The 15,850-nt window shown below is 46.5% G+C and overlaps 1 protein-coding gene across 2 annotated transcripts in view; it reads left to right on the top strand.

The window, feature by feature from the left end:
* The window catches only part of LOC138296894 (solute carrier family 22 member 7-like), a 259,538-nt gene that overhangs the window by 135,167 nt on the left and 108,521 nt on the right, over positions 1-15,850 (top strand). The gene's annotated exons all lie outside the window — the stretch shown is intronic.

The raw sequence follows: 15,850 nt of genomic DNA, 5'->3' as shown, positions 1-15,850 counted from the left end.
AGACCTCATGGAGCCCAAGGGGATTTCAACCCCCTCGGGCTCTGTGAGGCCTTTGTTTTACTAATTAAACATTCTGCCCTCTAGGGGGTGGAATGACCTAATAGCCTTATACCCCCCGTAGCTGGGCTATACTGGCCATTAAAGTCCCGCTTCCTTGGCAAAGGCCCTCATTTGTGGCTCGGGTCTTAATGAAGCAGTGGGCCTTTACTGGCTAGTATTGCCTGCTCAGAGTTTTATCCTGACCTAGATTGATTTTTAACTCCCCATTTGTTCTCGCGAGTGTAAATCGTTTCTTTCAGTGACAGTCCCTCTTTCAATCCCATGCTACGCCAACTGCACAAGCCAACTCCTTTGCGCGGCTTTGCATAGCTGTCGTTACCCCGGCCCATGTGTGAGGTGCTCTCCAGATCTTTGAGTTCCCTTGAATTCTGGGACTTGAAGTCCTATTTTATAATGGAATAAACAAAACTACAAATCCCAGATTTACATGGCCCCCTCTGCCCTGCACTCTAAGGGGGCCTTTAGCAACACACGGAGTCTGCCCTCTGGCATAGCCTTGAATGAAAGGATAAAGACATCCCCCGGAAACTGTGTGATAATCTTAAGTGATCACAGCGCTCATTCTCCATCTTCTTCGTTATTCCTCATTTGGATGGCCTGTCTGCTGGCGTCTTCTCCGACACCATTCCTGATGGTCTGCTGTGTCACACTGCCCCCTTGTGGATTTCGGATGCCACGCACTGTGCCACACATCTCAGATGTCTAATGGAGAATTAATCCGCATATTAGCAAAATGCAAATACAACCACAATAAAAGCAAGTCATTCTGTAAATAAACAAGCGACCCCGGTGTCCGGCCTGACACCCAAGATGCGTTTACACCCGCAACAAAACACAAAACAAAACAACTGAAATACCCAAGATGCGTTTACACCCGCAACAAAACACAAAACAAAACAACAGAAATAGCCATTCAGACTGCAGCAGGTAAAATGCAATTCTCCCCCACCCTTCTCTCTGCCGACACCTGGTGAACCACTTTTTGAAGCGGTCAAAATGGAAGAAAGGTTTCAATAATGATTTAAGGGTATGTGGTTCCAATTTCTCTGCTAAAAAGGCTTGCTTACTACTTCATTGCTTGGGACCAGAGAGACAGGAGGTTTTAGAAAGCTCACCTCATTTGTGTGATGATGGAGATGACATCATGCCTAGTCCTAATGAATATGAGGTGTGTTTGAAAAAAATTGGACAAGCATTATCCGCCTAAAATGTATATATTTTTTGGAACGGTATCATTTTGATATGAGTTCTGGACATGCAGACAAGTCTGTTGAAGACCTCGGCCGGATTTAGACCTTGACGGAGGGCAAAAATTCACCAACGTGACGGATATCTCGTCCGCCGTATTAAGAGCCTATTAATATCCTTAAATTGCCTTTTAAATTGCCTCTCCGGACCCTGCCAGTGCCTTGATGTAAACCAGCAGCGCGAGCCTCCTGCCCTGCACGAGGCACTTCTCGCCCAAGGTATTTATCATTTCTGGATTTAAGACATATTTCTATTTGATGGTTCAGAATGACTGAGCACCTGAACCACCACCAGCCATTCTTTAAAAAGAGAGATGGAATATATGCTGAACTTCGACCTCCTGTGATGTGCCACGTGCCCATGGGCCCTGCGACACCAAGGTAATCAAGCACAGACAACTAACGCCAGCAGAGTTCACGTTTATCAAGTCATCAGGTGATGAAAGTTTATTTGAAGGCGGACAAAATGTGATGAGAAATCCTACTTCAGCTCTCTGGCTCTTTTGGGGACTGTAACACAGCTTGTTCAGACTAGACTGCCAGCCCACCCCGGCAGAGTGTTTCTGTGGCCCCCGCGTAACCGCAGGACGCTCCAGTGCTGGTCCTGATTGTGAGAAAAGGCCTCTTTTGTCATGGTTAGCTTCCCACTTTTTGCCTGGTATTTGATGTGGTCTCAAAGTTATCAGGTCCGAAGTCACAGCACGAACGCGGTGACATCCACATATGAATTTGGCAGTAATGTTGAACAGCGCATACACGACCAGTTTATGTTGAAATGTAAAAATGATAAGGTGAGGGAGGGACTATGGTCGTAAAGTGATCCTAAACTCGGTGAAGTGTTAATAATTTCCAATCAAACTGAACATTCCTTGGCACGTTTCCCCGAGTTACGAAAAGAAAAATGTGAAGTAAGGTCTCTTCATGCCACCAACGTTAAGTCCAATCCTTTTACAAGGAACAGGTTGACGCAAAAGGGTAAGGGCGAGTGTTTGAGATGTGAGAGTGTAGGGCACTGGGCCAACAAAAAGGATTGCCCTGCCATCAGATATGTTTGTACTGCCAGCACACATTTACAAGGCCGCAAAAAGCCACCTTGTGTGGCATTTCATGGCCGTGTAATTATAAACCCCTTTCACTCATAACACTGCATGAAAGGGCCTTTCCATTGGTGTTGCTTGGGGTGTTCCCACACAACAACAATGGGACCTGAAGGAATGTGATGCACTCCCAGATTTACAAGTCTGGGAGTGCATCAGATTCCTATGCCACCTCAGGGCTGGCATAAGAGTGACGCAATAGGGAGAAATAATTTTCTTCCACCCCTTTTTTTCCTCTTTCTATGTGTGCTCCATTCTGCAGCACACATAGAAAGAAGAAAACACCTCTTATGATTGTTTTTGTGCAGGGAGGTGTCCCTTTCTGCACAAAAACAATCATCCCCACAACACAGGCCCCCTTGGATCATGGTGCAAGGGTGCCTGCATTGGCGCTGGGCAGCAATTTGTGCACCCGCGCAGAGGGAGAGGACAGAAATGCGCCATCCTGCACTAGGCCTCGTAAATGAGGCCCTGGTTATTGTCTTGAACCACAACAGTAACCCCCAGGTCCAAGTAAACTGTGTCAGCCAAGTTACAGAAGGTTTAGTTGCACAGTTTCCCACTGTGTTTTCAGGTAAGATTGATTTTTGAAGAATTATTAACATGATATAAAACTCAAGGAGGATGCTGTACTGTTTTCTTGCAAGGTGAGGAATATTCCTTACAATATTGGAGAAGCCATGAAAAAGGAGTCAGGTAAGCTGTGTTCCAATGGTGTCATTGAGCAGGTGAAGGTTACCGAATAGTTTGCGCTTATTGTAGTAGCCTGAAAACTCACTAATGAGATCAGCCTCTGCATAGATTTGAGGGAACTTAACGAGAGAGTTGTGGAAGACAGATTTCCAGTTCCTAATATTTCAGAAATGGCCAGAGCCCTTCCATATGCAAGTTGGTACAGCAGGTTAGATCTGACATCAGCCTACCATCAGGTTGAACTGACTGAGCGATCCAAGGATCTCGCTTCTTTTATAACACCATTTGGTACTTACAGAAATAATTGCATGCCCTTTAGTCTGTGTTCGGCTGCCTTGATCATTAAGAGACTCATGACTAGAATGTTTGGAGATATGGATGAAGTCTTGATTTTTGGATGTGATCTGAAGCATCTGGAAAGAGTTAGAAAAGTGCTCAGTGGTTTCAATGCATATGGGTTCACACATGTCCCAAATAATCTCTTCTTGGGCAAATTTACACTTCCTGTGTAAATTTGCCCAAGAAGAGATTATTTGGGACATGTGATTTCTGTGGGAGTTGTTAAACCAAAGAATGACTTGGTTAGTGCTATGCAAAGATTGTCAAGGCCTAAAAGGAAATATATTGTCCAAACATGTCTAGGAATGGCAGAGTTCTTTTCTTGTTTGTTCCAAATTTTGCTTGCAGGATGTGTAGATTACATGAACTATTGAAGAAAGGGTTGAGTTTAATTGGAGTGTGCAATATGAGGGTGAGTTAATGGATATTCAAGAAAGTTTGAAAAATGCACAAAGTATTGCCAGTTTTGTACCAGACCTTCCTTGTTCTGTCTCAACTGAGGCCAGTGATAGGGGTATCAGAGCAATCTTGAGACAGGTCCAAGATGGTAGTGAGGTGGCAATAGTGTTTTTTTCTAGAGCACTGGGGAGGTCAGAATCCAAGTATTCAATCATTGAAAAAGATGTGCTTGCTGTTTAATGTGCATTGGTGATGGAGGAATTTTGTTCAGATGTTGCTGAAGATTGGAGGTTGCATGAGGGGATAAGAGTGTGTAAGAACACGGAGGGTTGTATGTTGGAACCTAAATGGCTGGAAGAACTGGAAAAGGATGATGTTCTTATCAGTGTTCATGACAAACTTCTCAGAAGTGCAGTTTGGAGTTCTTTTAATGAGGCAGAGAAGTTGTTTAGCAAAGTGTACAATGACCTATCAGTGATTAAAGGTTTGGTTATGAGAACTTTGTGATTGGTACCTCCGATGTCATTGAGAGAAAGATTGATAAAACTGGCTCATGTTGGGCATCTGGGCAAGAATAAGATTAAAGAGAGATTGAGATGTGACTATTGGTGGCAGGGAATGGACATTCAAGTGGAATGGATTGTCTGGAAATGTCTTGGATTGTTGTCAGGGCTCTACTCCTTTCTATGTACTTCTGCTTATGGATTTGTTCTCCAGGTGGCCAGAAGTGGCTGTGGTAACTGAAATGATCACAGTATCTGCGATAAAGTTCTTGGAAATAATTTGTAGTGAAAAAAGTAAGCCTGGTACCATTCTCAACAATAATAGGGTACATATAGTTTACATCTCAAATGATGGCGAGGTTTCTGAAGTAGAGGGGTATAAGACATAACAAACAATCTTTATATCATCCCCAAACTAATGGCATGGTGGAAAAATTCAATAGGACTTTAAAGGAAGGTTTAAAACCTTCTAGAGCCTGTGGCCGAAGTTTGAAGGAGGAATTGTGGGAGAAAATTGAGGTGTGTATATTTACTTTATATGCCACTCCTGGGCAAACACCATTTGAGTTATTTCATAGAAGATGACCCAATACTAGCGTTTGCTCTCGGCGGATGTAAAGGAATGCTGAGAGTGAAATTACTTGGAGAGAACTTAATCAAAAGACTGTCTGTTGAACTAGAAAGACATTCAGCTACAGAGGAAAGCTTGTAATGATATACGTAACGGTGTGATGGATGTTAAAGTGGCTGTTGGTGACATGGTTGCTGTTCCTCAAACACCTCAAAGTGGTTTAATAGTTTCAGGGTGCTGTGAAGTTGTAGGATGGACATATTTGGAATTTAAAAACATTGCTGTGATTAAGAAATAAGGTGTAATATTTCTTAGTTGCTGGATGAGAGTATTTGGAATTTAAACATATTGCTGTGATTAAAAAATAATATGTAAAATTGTTATGCTTGTCTTGTTTTTGTGTGTTCTCTTTTTTCTATTGTAACTGTATGTTATGTTTCCCTGCAATTATGTGTTGTGTTTGTTTGTTTTATGTTTTTAGAGACAGATGTGTTGTATCTGCTCTGCTGTTCTCCGAGGCCTTGTGTTTTGCATTCTGTGCTGCGTGCTGGAATCTGTTCTGATTAGAAGGGAAGCAATTGGGACTGGAAGCTCTGGGTGGAGGTTGGAGTCCTTACTGATGGAATAAACTTCACTTTTATTTACCTACTTGCTTGTGGATTACACCACAATTCCATTGCTGCCAGTCTGGCACGTTATTGATGAAGTCAGAGGCTTCCTAAGTCTTGAAACAGTACGTCATCACAAGTAGGAGACGGGCCCCCAGTAAAGGCCAGATTTGGAGATCAGTGCTTTGCATTGTAGTGCTCTTTGGCTCAGTTAATAAAGATTTTTAAAATGTTGACAAAACGAAACAAACGTTGGCAAAGATGAAAGGCTGGCAGCCAATGCTGAACACAGATCAATTGATTTTGTCAATGCCTGTTTATGTCGCAAATGTCTCCACATAGTGGATCTCCCTGCCAAGAGTGGTGGCCTTCTCCTCAGCAGCAGTGCTATCCTCTTTGTCGCATGTCGTTCCACTGAGGTTCCCCTTATCAGCCCCCTCATCGCACTGATGTTTCAGGAGTCTGAATCATCAGCCAAGACCCGATCAGTCATTCATTCCTGGTGACGACGGCCACAATGACCCAAACTCAGGTCACTCAAGGGCAACACAAGCCTCAGTGAGGGCCATCCCGACACTCCGCCTGGAGATTTATTTCTCAGAAGACACAAAATCAGAGGAAAAGGGTAGCCCAGTTATTCCCAAAATCCATGGTAACTGAGTTCCTCTAAAACATTCTAAGACTTTCCCTAGATTCCTTGTCAGAGAGCGGAACGTGGGCAGAGCTCTAGACAGAGGTGAGGCAGGTACCAAGAGACTGACCATCGCCGTATAGGTGGAGGTTGCAGGTGGCATAGGTGTGTCCAGCTCTCCATCTAAGCAAATCAGAGAGACACAGCAGTAGGGTATGAGGGTACAGGTGGCATAAGAAGAATCAGATATGAGGGGGCTCCCTGCAGCCTGAATCAGGCACGGGGGATAATGCAGCAAGGAGGCTGATATGAGGGGGCTCCCCGCAGCCTGAATCAGGCACAGAGCTAATGCAGCGAGGAAGCAGATGTGAGGGGGCTCACCGCAGCCCGAAATAGGCATGTGAGATAATGCAGAGAGGAAGCAGATGTGAAGGGTTCTTGTAGCCTGAATCAGGCACGAGGTGCCTTCAGATGTGAGGGGGGCCCCCACAGCCTGAATCAGGCACCTGGGCCCTGCAGTTGCGTCACAGCTCCTGGCAGTATGAATCAGGCACGGGGCCGGCAAATGTGAGGGGGCTCCCCACAGCCTGAATCAGGCACCAGGGCCCTGCAGATGTGTGGGGGCTCCTGGCAGCCTGAATCAGGCATGGGGCCCTGCAAATGTGAGGGGGATCCCTGCAGCCTGAATCAGGCACCGGGGCCCTGCGGATGTGTGGTGGCTCCCAGCAGCCTAAAACAGGCACTGGGGGGCTGCAGATGTGATGGGGCTAGCCACAAAGTGAATTAGGCACAGGGGCCCTGCAGATGTATGGTGGCTCCTGGCAGCCAGACACAGGGCATAATGCAGAGAGAAATCATATATGAGGGAACTGTAGTAATGTTGTTACCACTCTCAGTGCTATGAAATGTACTTTGGTACAAGTATTAGCTCTGGAGTTGAATAACCATGTGGACCATATATTAAATACTAATTGCATGCATGGGCCCATAGTTATACCTTTTTAGCTCCGCGTTTGCACCATTTTTTGATGCAGTAGCGGCAGAAACTTACAAAATATAATTGTATTTTGTATGTTTGTGCCGCTTTTGCGTCAAAAAATTACGCAAATGTGGCGCAAAAAAAGTATAAATCTGGGCCATAGTCCTTGAATTTCATGGTTTATTGATTCTCCTTCCCAATCTACCCAATGTCACATACATCTTGCCAGACGTTGAGAAGGATAACAGGTGTCCCTTGTCCCTCTCATCCTGAAACTCTTCTCCACATTGTTCCATCCAACTCCCTTCACTACTGTTCGCTTCCAGGCTTCCACCTTTCAGCTCACATCTTGACCTCTGCAACTCATCCTCACCCAATAACCAATCTGAATGTTTTTAGCTTCAGATCTTTATCCGGCTTCTCAGCAGCTTTTTTCTTGCCTTTGTATAAAGAAATGCGTCTCGAATGCAACACTCTGCCATCACTTAACTGGACTGAATTGCACAACATGTTTACAACCTTTAAACATTGTAGAAATTTTCCTTCATTTTATATCTACTTCTGTTTTTTACCTGCATGCTCACCTTTTGCATTTGTATTTTTTATCATAATATCCTTTGCTAAACACAGTGGCGGCCGTCAATTTTAGGAGGAAGGGGGGGGGGGGCAGCACACTCGCACTCATTCTTTCACACACACACACACATCCATTAACAACACTCACCAACGTTCAAACATACCCGCACGCACCAAACATTCATTTAAAAAGATCACACACACACACACAGACTTACCTACTTACCTTCAGGTCCCAGGAGGGTTGGGACTGCTGCCTTCCCTCACTGCCTGACCTTAGGTGGGATGGGGTCAGTGAGACTACTGACCCCACCCAACTCTGTGACGAAGTGTCACTGATTGACGCTCGCCCTGGGCGCTTCAGGGCTTAAACCTGAAGCGCCCAGGTCGAAGTCAATGGGTTACGCTTCCTTCTTCACTCGGGGGAGGGCCTCAAAGCACCTTTTCTGAGCTGAGGAGGTCACGCCCACAGGACCTGTGACCTCCTCAGCCCAGCAAAGTTCAGCTCAGGCAGCCAGGAGTCTGCGCAAATCGTGCATGGCTCACTCCTGGCTGTCTGAGCTAAAAATGAAGAGTGTCTGTCAGGCTGACCTTCGTTCAGCCTGACACACACTCTTCATGAGGGGCAAAAGGTGGGCGGGCGTGGTCCCGCCACCATAAAGGACTGGCCACGCCTGGCTAATCATCTGAGGTCTAGTAAATTTTTCCTTTACTACTGAGGGTGACCAGTCACTCTTCCTAGACTTGGACTTCAACCCTATCTTCATTAAAGGAGTTCTACCTTTCATAACCTCAAATGGACTATGGGGGTCATTCCAAGTCTGGCGGGCGGCAGTAGCCGCCCGCCAGGCGGGAACCGCCATTTGCCCGCTACGCGGCCAAAAGACCGCTGCCGGCATTCCAACCTTCCCGCTGGGCCGGCGGCCGCTAACCATGTTAGCGCCCGCCGGCCCAGCGGGAAGGAGGCCTGCAACACGGAAGCCGGCTCCGAATGGAGCCGGTGGTGTTGCAGCCGTGCGACGGGTGCAGTTGTACCCGTCGCACTTTTCACTGTCTGCTAGGCAGACAGTGAAAAGCCGTCCGGGGCCCTGTTAGGGGGCCCCTGCACTGCCCATGCCAGTGGCATGGGCAGTGCAGGGGCCCCCAGGGGCCCCAAGACACCTGTTACCGCAAGCCTCTTCCTGGCGGTGACAACCGCCAGAAACAGGCTGGCGGTAAGGGGGTCAGAATCCCCATGGCAGCGCTGCTTGCAGCGCTGCCATGGCGGATTTCGCCCAGCCGGGGCAAAACGGCAGGAAACCGCCGGCCCCGGTTTTCTGACCGCGGCTTTACCGCCGGGGTCAGAATGGGCTATGAAGCACCGCCAGCCTGTTGGCGGTGCTTCCGTCATCCGCGACCCTGGCGGTCATAGACCGCCAGGGTCAGAATGACCCCCTAAATCTTGTAGAATTGCAAGATGTAACCATATAAGTCATGCTGTACGCCACACTTCTTTTGCCAACTGTATTGTATTTTCCAACACTCTATTAAAGTGTTCCACGGCGCCATTGCCAATGGGATGATAAATTAAGGTAGTATTATGCACAATACTATTTATCTGTAAATAAGACTTGAACACTTCCTAAGTGAATTGGGCTCCATTATCAGTTAGGATTACTTTAGGCAACTCCTCTCTTTAAAACACCTTGTCTAAAAAATGTACTACTGCTTGGGCATCTACATTAGATACTACTTTTATGTTTGGCCATATAATGAAATGATCAATCAATAAAATGATATTCTCCATCTTGAACTGGACCAAACAATATCTGACACTATCCTGTCCTGTGACATTTCTGGACTTTCTATGGGCCCCAAAGGAATGTATTTTCAGAGTTGTTGCACAATGCACATTCCCTGACTTTGTTTTCAATGGGCAAATCTAGTCCTTGCCACCAGTATAAGTATTTGACTCTGTTCTTTGGTTTTGTTATTCCCAAATGTCCTTCATGACACAACATAAGAACCTTTCCTTCACACACTCTTGTGGAATTACTCTTTCACTTTCTTAGAATTCTGTCATTTACTAGTGAGAGTTCATGTCTTAACTCCCAGTACACACATAGATTTCCTTCCACTTCCCTCTTACTAAGCCAACTCTCCTTAGTCCATGTTTTAATCTTCTGCATCCTTGTCCACAGCCGATTTCCATTCATCCTTCATCAATTTCTGCCAAAAAGCACTTTTCAAAGCCCTCACCTGGCATCATTTTCATAGGAAGAGGCATCCTGCTTAAAAAATCTAATCTGCAGTTCTATTCTTGATCCCCGGCACATAGCACACTTTATAACTATAATCCAGCAATGTGATGGACATGCAGGCTAGTTGTGTGGATGCAGTCAACAAAATCTTGGTAGTTAAAACTTTGGTCAAAGGTTTGTGATTACTGCTAAGTGACCCCCAAATGTAGGCCCTAAAATGTTCCAAACCCCATTCACAAGCCAGTGGCTCCCTTTCAATCATGGAACACCTCTCTTTGGTAGGGGTCAGTGAGCATGAAGTGAATGCAAAATGTATGTGTTATTTCTACCATCAAGTTGTGTTAGTACTGCACCTAATCTCTTACAGCTCATGTCAGTAGTTATCACACCTCTCAACTTTGGATAAACCCAAGCAACGCTGGCGCACAACAAATGTCATTTTTCATTACCTGGAATAATACCGTGACATTCTTCTGACCATATGAAGTCACACTTATTTTTCAAAAGCTTCCGAATGGGAAATGTTTTGCTCAAAAAATGTGTCACATATTTGGAATAAAATTCTGCCAACCCTAGAAATGCTCTTATTTCATCGTTTTTGGGTGGCCCAAGAGCACACTTTATTGCTACTAGCAAAGACGTTTTGGGATACACTCCATTCCCACTTATTTCATGCCCAAGATATGTCACAGTTTTCCTTGCAAATTTACACTTTGCATACTGTGCAGTAAAAGCTTCATCTTGCAATATCGTCAGAACCTTTTTCAGAAGTTTAGGGCCATGCTCATCCCTTGGTTTTCCCATCATCAGAATATCATCCTGAAAAATATCACATTTTGTACACCCTTAAACAATATGAAAATTAATCCAAATAGTAACCTAACAAACTGGAAGCCTCCAAATGGCGTAATAAATGCTGTCAAACAGCAACTTTCAGGATGCAAGCATACCTGGTGGTATGCAGAAGTTAAATCTGTGATTGTAGACCCCTTAATATATTTTGTAACTGATAACATTTCCTTAATCCTGGGCAGGGGAAACTGACCAACTAAGACATTCTTGTCCAGGTCTCATAGGTCTACACATAACCTGAGTTTTTCATTATCATGCCGTGCCACCACTAACGGAGTAACCCAATCTGAAGATTCAACTAATTCAAATTTACCTGCCTTCTGCAAAGTATCCAGTTTATTGGAACCTCGTCCCTGATTTCCAAGCCTTTTAAAAAAACTAGACTGTAAACCTGCGTTTATTAGAAGTACAATGCAGGATCCAAAATTGCTGCTTTACCCTGTGCATTAGTGTGTGTCATTTTGCAACATCCATGGCATACTGGAGAGAAGTAGCACATGCCTAAACAGCACGGGTGCATACAGAAGATGCAGAGGATGCGCAGCAGTGAGGTAACTTAAACTCTACAATGGTGGTTAAGGCTTAAGGATGCTACCACTTATTGATACCTTAATATACCTAGTCACAAATGCTCACTACCAAATTATGGAAGCCGTGCTAGTATTCCAATGCAGAGGTTCTACCTATTCTAATTTCCTAAATTGTCCAAAATAAAGCTTGCTTTCTATCATAAGTAGCGCCAATTCTTTGGCAATGGAAAAACATGTAGGAATATCGTGCTAGGGCCACTCATCTCCAATTTGTAGTAATGGCCTCACCAGTCTCACTACTATGAAATGTACTTTTATTGTCCAATACAGACCCCAGCTCAGGAGTGAACACAAGATGAAGTCCACTCCCATTCCTGTACCCTTACATCTATCTAAGTGTACTCCACCAACATTCTACATTACCTCAAAATACATTTGCAGCCAAGGATGACGTCTATACCTATGGTGTCATGGTGGGGACAATCTTAATAACACAATTACATAAAATAAGAAGTAAATACATCACAACAGGAGCTACCTGCAGCCTGATTTATGCATGGGTGCCAGGGAATCCTCCAGTTACTGGACAATCCAATAGTTGAATAGTCTCTGTCACACTTGCACTGCAGTGGAAGAAAACACACTGGTAGATTCAACTTGTGATTTGGCATCCAGAAATGTGCTTATTTTCCATTAACACAATTTAAAAGAATCTTATAACGTGCATGAAAATGAACTAGTGTGGTGTCTGGGAGGGCCTATGGAGTCACAAACATGTTACCAGAGTCTGTACATACATTTCACTCCTATTTCACCCTCCCTGGTGTCTGAGAGGGTTGGCCCAAGAGGTCTCACACACAGTAGAAGAGTCTGCACATAAAATTGACCGCTCCCATTTCACCCACCCTAGTGCATGAGAGGAAGGGACCCTGAAGTCTTGGTATAAGATTCTGTGTGTATAATTCACCTCTCCTGTTTCACCCTTTCTGGTGAGTGAGGGGGATGGCCCTTGAGGTCTCACACCTGGTATTAGAGTCTGTATGTGTAATTGACCTCTCCTGTTACACCCACCCTGTTGTGTGAGAGGGAGAATCCTTGAGGTCTCACACACAGTAGAAAAGTATGCAAGTAAAATTCAGTTCTCCTGTTTCCACCCTCCATGGTGTCTCAGAGAAAGGGTCCTTGAGGTCTTGGTATAAGAGTCCGTACATATAATATAACTCTCTCATTTCCGCACCTCCTGGTGTCTCAAAGGGAGGGTCTTTGAGGTCTTGGCATAAGACTGTGCCCCTTATTACGAGTCTAGTGGTCCTCGGACCGCCAGACTCGCGGTGGATGTCATATGGCCGCCAACGCAGACGTCCGGCTTTCACATTATGACACTGGCGGAGGCACCACGGTCCGAATGCCGGCATCACCAGGTTGCCTCCAGTCGGCACCCTGGCGGTGCCGGCGGTCTTAATCCGTCAGGGCAGCGTTGCTGTGGGGATTACGAGTCCTCTCTCCACCAAGGCTGGTGCACTTGGCATGGGCAGTGCAGGGGGCCCCATGGACAGCCCCGTCGCGCTTTTTACTGCCTGAATTACGGGCAGTGAAAAACACGATGGGTGCTATTGCAAACCGACACACAGTAACATTACCGCCGGCTTCATTATGAGCCAGCATCAATATTGTCGTGAGTTTTCTGCTGGGTCAGCGGGCAGAAATGCTGTTTCTGCCCGCTGGCCCAGTGGTGTAGGAAAGTACCATCTTGCCTGGCATGTTACCCCCATATTTCACTGTATATATGTTGTTTTAGTCTATGTGTCACTGGGACCCTGCCAGACAGGGCCCCAGTGCTCATAAGTATGGGCCCTGTATGTGTTCCCTGTGTGATGACTAACTGTCTCACTGAGGCTCTGCTAACCAGAACCTCAGTGGTTATGCTCTCTCTGCTTTCCAAATTGTCACTAACAGGCTAGTGACCAATTTCACCAATTCACATTGGCATACTGGAACACCCTTATAATTCCCTAGTACAGAGGTCTCCAAACAATTTAATGCCGCGCCCCCGTTGAAAAATAAAAATCATTGGGCCCCCTCAGAATTTTTCACAATTATTTTATAAAAATGGCAATGTTTAAATATGTCTAACCCTATTTAAACATTGCAGTTAAGTACTGTTACCTTTTTAAAACTGCAATAACATGCTTCTGCTTAAAACAAAGGCCTGTTATCTCTATAATATTTATTTTGCCCAGAGTCTGGGCCCCCCCCTGGGATCACTTGAGGCCCCCCTAGGGGGCCTGCCCCCCAGTTTCAAGACCTCTGCCCTAGTATATGGTACTAAGGTACCCAGGGTATTGGGGTTCCAGGAGATCCCTATGGGCTGCAGCTTTTCTTTTGCCACCCATAGGGACATCTGACAATTCTTACACAGGCCTGCCAGTGCAGCCTGAGTGAAATAACGTCCATGTTATTTCACAGCCATTTACCATTGCACTTAAGTAACTTATAAGTCACCTATATGTCTAACCTTCACCTGGTGAAGGTTGGGTGCAAAGTTACTTAGTGTGTGGGCACCCTGGGACTAGCCAAGGTGCCCCCAGGCACTAGCCAAGGTGCCCCCACATCGTTCAGGACAAATTTCCCGGACTTTGTGAGTGCGGGGACACCATTACACGCGTGCACTATACATAGGTCACTACCTATGTATAGCATCACAATGGTAACTCCGAACATGGCCATGTAACTTGTCTCAGATCATGGATTTGTCACCCCAATGCCATTCTGGCATTGGGGTGACAATTCCATGATCCCCCGGGTCTCTAGCACAGAACCCGGGTACTGCCAAACTGCCTTTCCGGGGTCTCCACTGAAGCTGCTGCTGCTGCCAACCCCTCAGACAGGTTTCTGCCCTCTTGGGGTCCAGGCAGCCCTGGCCCAGGAAGGCAGAACAAAGGATTTCCTCTGAGAAAGGGTGTGACACCCTCTCCCTTTGGAAATAGGTGTGATGGCTGGGGAGGAGTTGCCTCCCCCAGCCTCTGGAAATGCTTTGATGGGCACAGATGCTGCCCATCTCTGCATAAGCCAGTCTACACCGGTTCAGGGATCCCCCAGCCCTGCTCTGGCGCGAAACTGGACAAAGGAAAGGGGAGTGACCACTCCCCTGACCTGCACCTCCCAGGGGAGGTGCCCAGAGCTCCTCCAGTGTGCCCCAGACCTCTGCCATCTTGGAAACAGAGGTGTTGCTGGCACACTGAACTGCTCTGAGTGGCCAGTTCCAGCAGGTGACGTCAGAGACTCCTTCTGATAGGCTCTTACCTCTCTTAGTAGCCAATCCTCCTGCCTAGGTAGCCAAACCTCCTTTTCTGGCTATTTAGGGTCTCTGCTTTGGGGAATTCTTCAGATACCGAATGCAAGAGCTCACCAGAGTTCCTCTGCATCTCCCTCTTCACCTTCTGCCAAAAGATCGACCGCTGACTGCTCAGGACGCCAGTACAACCGCAACAAAGTAGCAAAGACGACTACTAGCAACCTTGTATCGCTCATCCTGACGGCTTCTCAACTGTTTCTTGGTGGTGCATGCTCTGGGGGTAGCCTGCCTCCTTTCTGCACCAGGAGCTCTGAAGAAATCTCCAGTGGGTCGACAGAATCTTCCCCCTGCAACCGCAGGCAACAAAAGACTGCATCACCGGTCCTCTGGGTCCCTCTCAGCATGATGAGCATGGTCCCTGGAACTCAGCAACTCTGTCCAAGTGACTCCCACAGTCCAGTGACTCTTCAGTCCAAGTTTGGTGGAGGTAAGTCCTTGCCTCCCCACGCTAGACTGCATTGCTGGGTACCGCGTGATTTGCAGCTGCTCCAGCCCCTGTGCACTCTTCCAGGATTTCCTTTCTGCCCAGCCAAGCCTGGGTCCCTGACACTCTAACCTGCAGTGCACAACCTTCTGAGTTGTCCTCCGGCGTTGTGGGACTCCCTTTTGTGACATCGCATGGGCTCCGGTTCACTCCTCTTCTAAGTGCCTGTTCCAGTACTTCTGCAGGTGCTGCCTGCTTCTGTGAGGGCTCCCTGACTTGCTGGGTGTCCCCTCTGTCTCTTCATCCAAGTGGCGACATCCTGGTCCCTCCTGGGCCACAGCAGCATCCAAAAATCCTAACTGCAACCCTTGCAGCTAGCAAGGCTTGTTTGTGGTCTTTCTGCGTGGGAACACCTCTGCAAGCTTCTTCACGACGTGGGACATCCATCCTCCAAAGGGGAAGTTCCTAGTCCTCTTTGTTCTTACAAAACACCAAGCTTCTTCCATCCAGTGGCAGCTTCCTTGCACCCTCAGCTGGCATTTCCTGGGCTCCTGCCCACTCTTGACACTGTCGCGACTCCTGGAGCTGGTCCCCTTGTCTTACAGGTACTCAGGTCCGGAAATCCACTGTTGTTGCATTGCTGGTGTTGGTTTTCCTTGCAGAATCCCCCTATCACGACTTCTGTGCTCTCTGGGAGTTGTAGGTGCACTTTACACCTACCTTACAGGGTCTTGGGGTGGGCTATT

The sequence above is a fragment of the Pleurodeles waltl genome, chromosome 5 (genome assembly GCF_031143425.1).
Source record: "Pleurodeles waltl isolate 20211129_DDA chromosome 5, aPleWal1.hap1.20221129, whole genome shotgun sequence".
NCBI classification, from domain to species: Eukaryota; Metazoa; Chordata; class Amphibia; order Caudata; family Salamandridae; genus Pleurodeles; species Pleurodeles waltl.
This window is presented reverse-complemented; position numbering and strand designations above follow the sequence as displayed.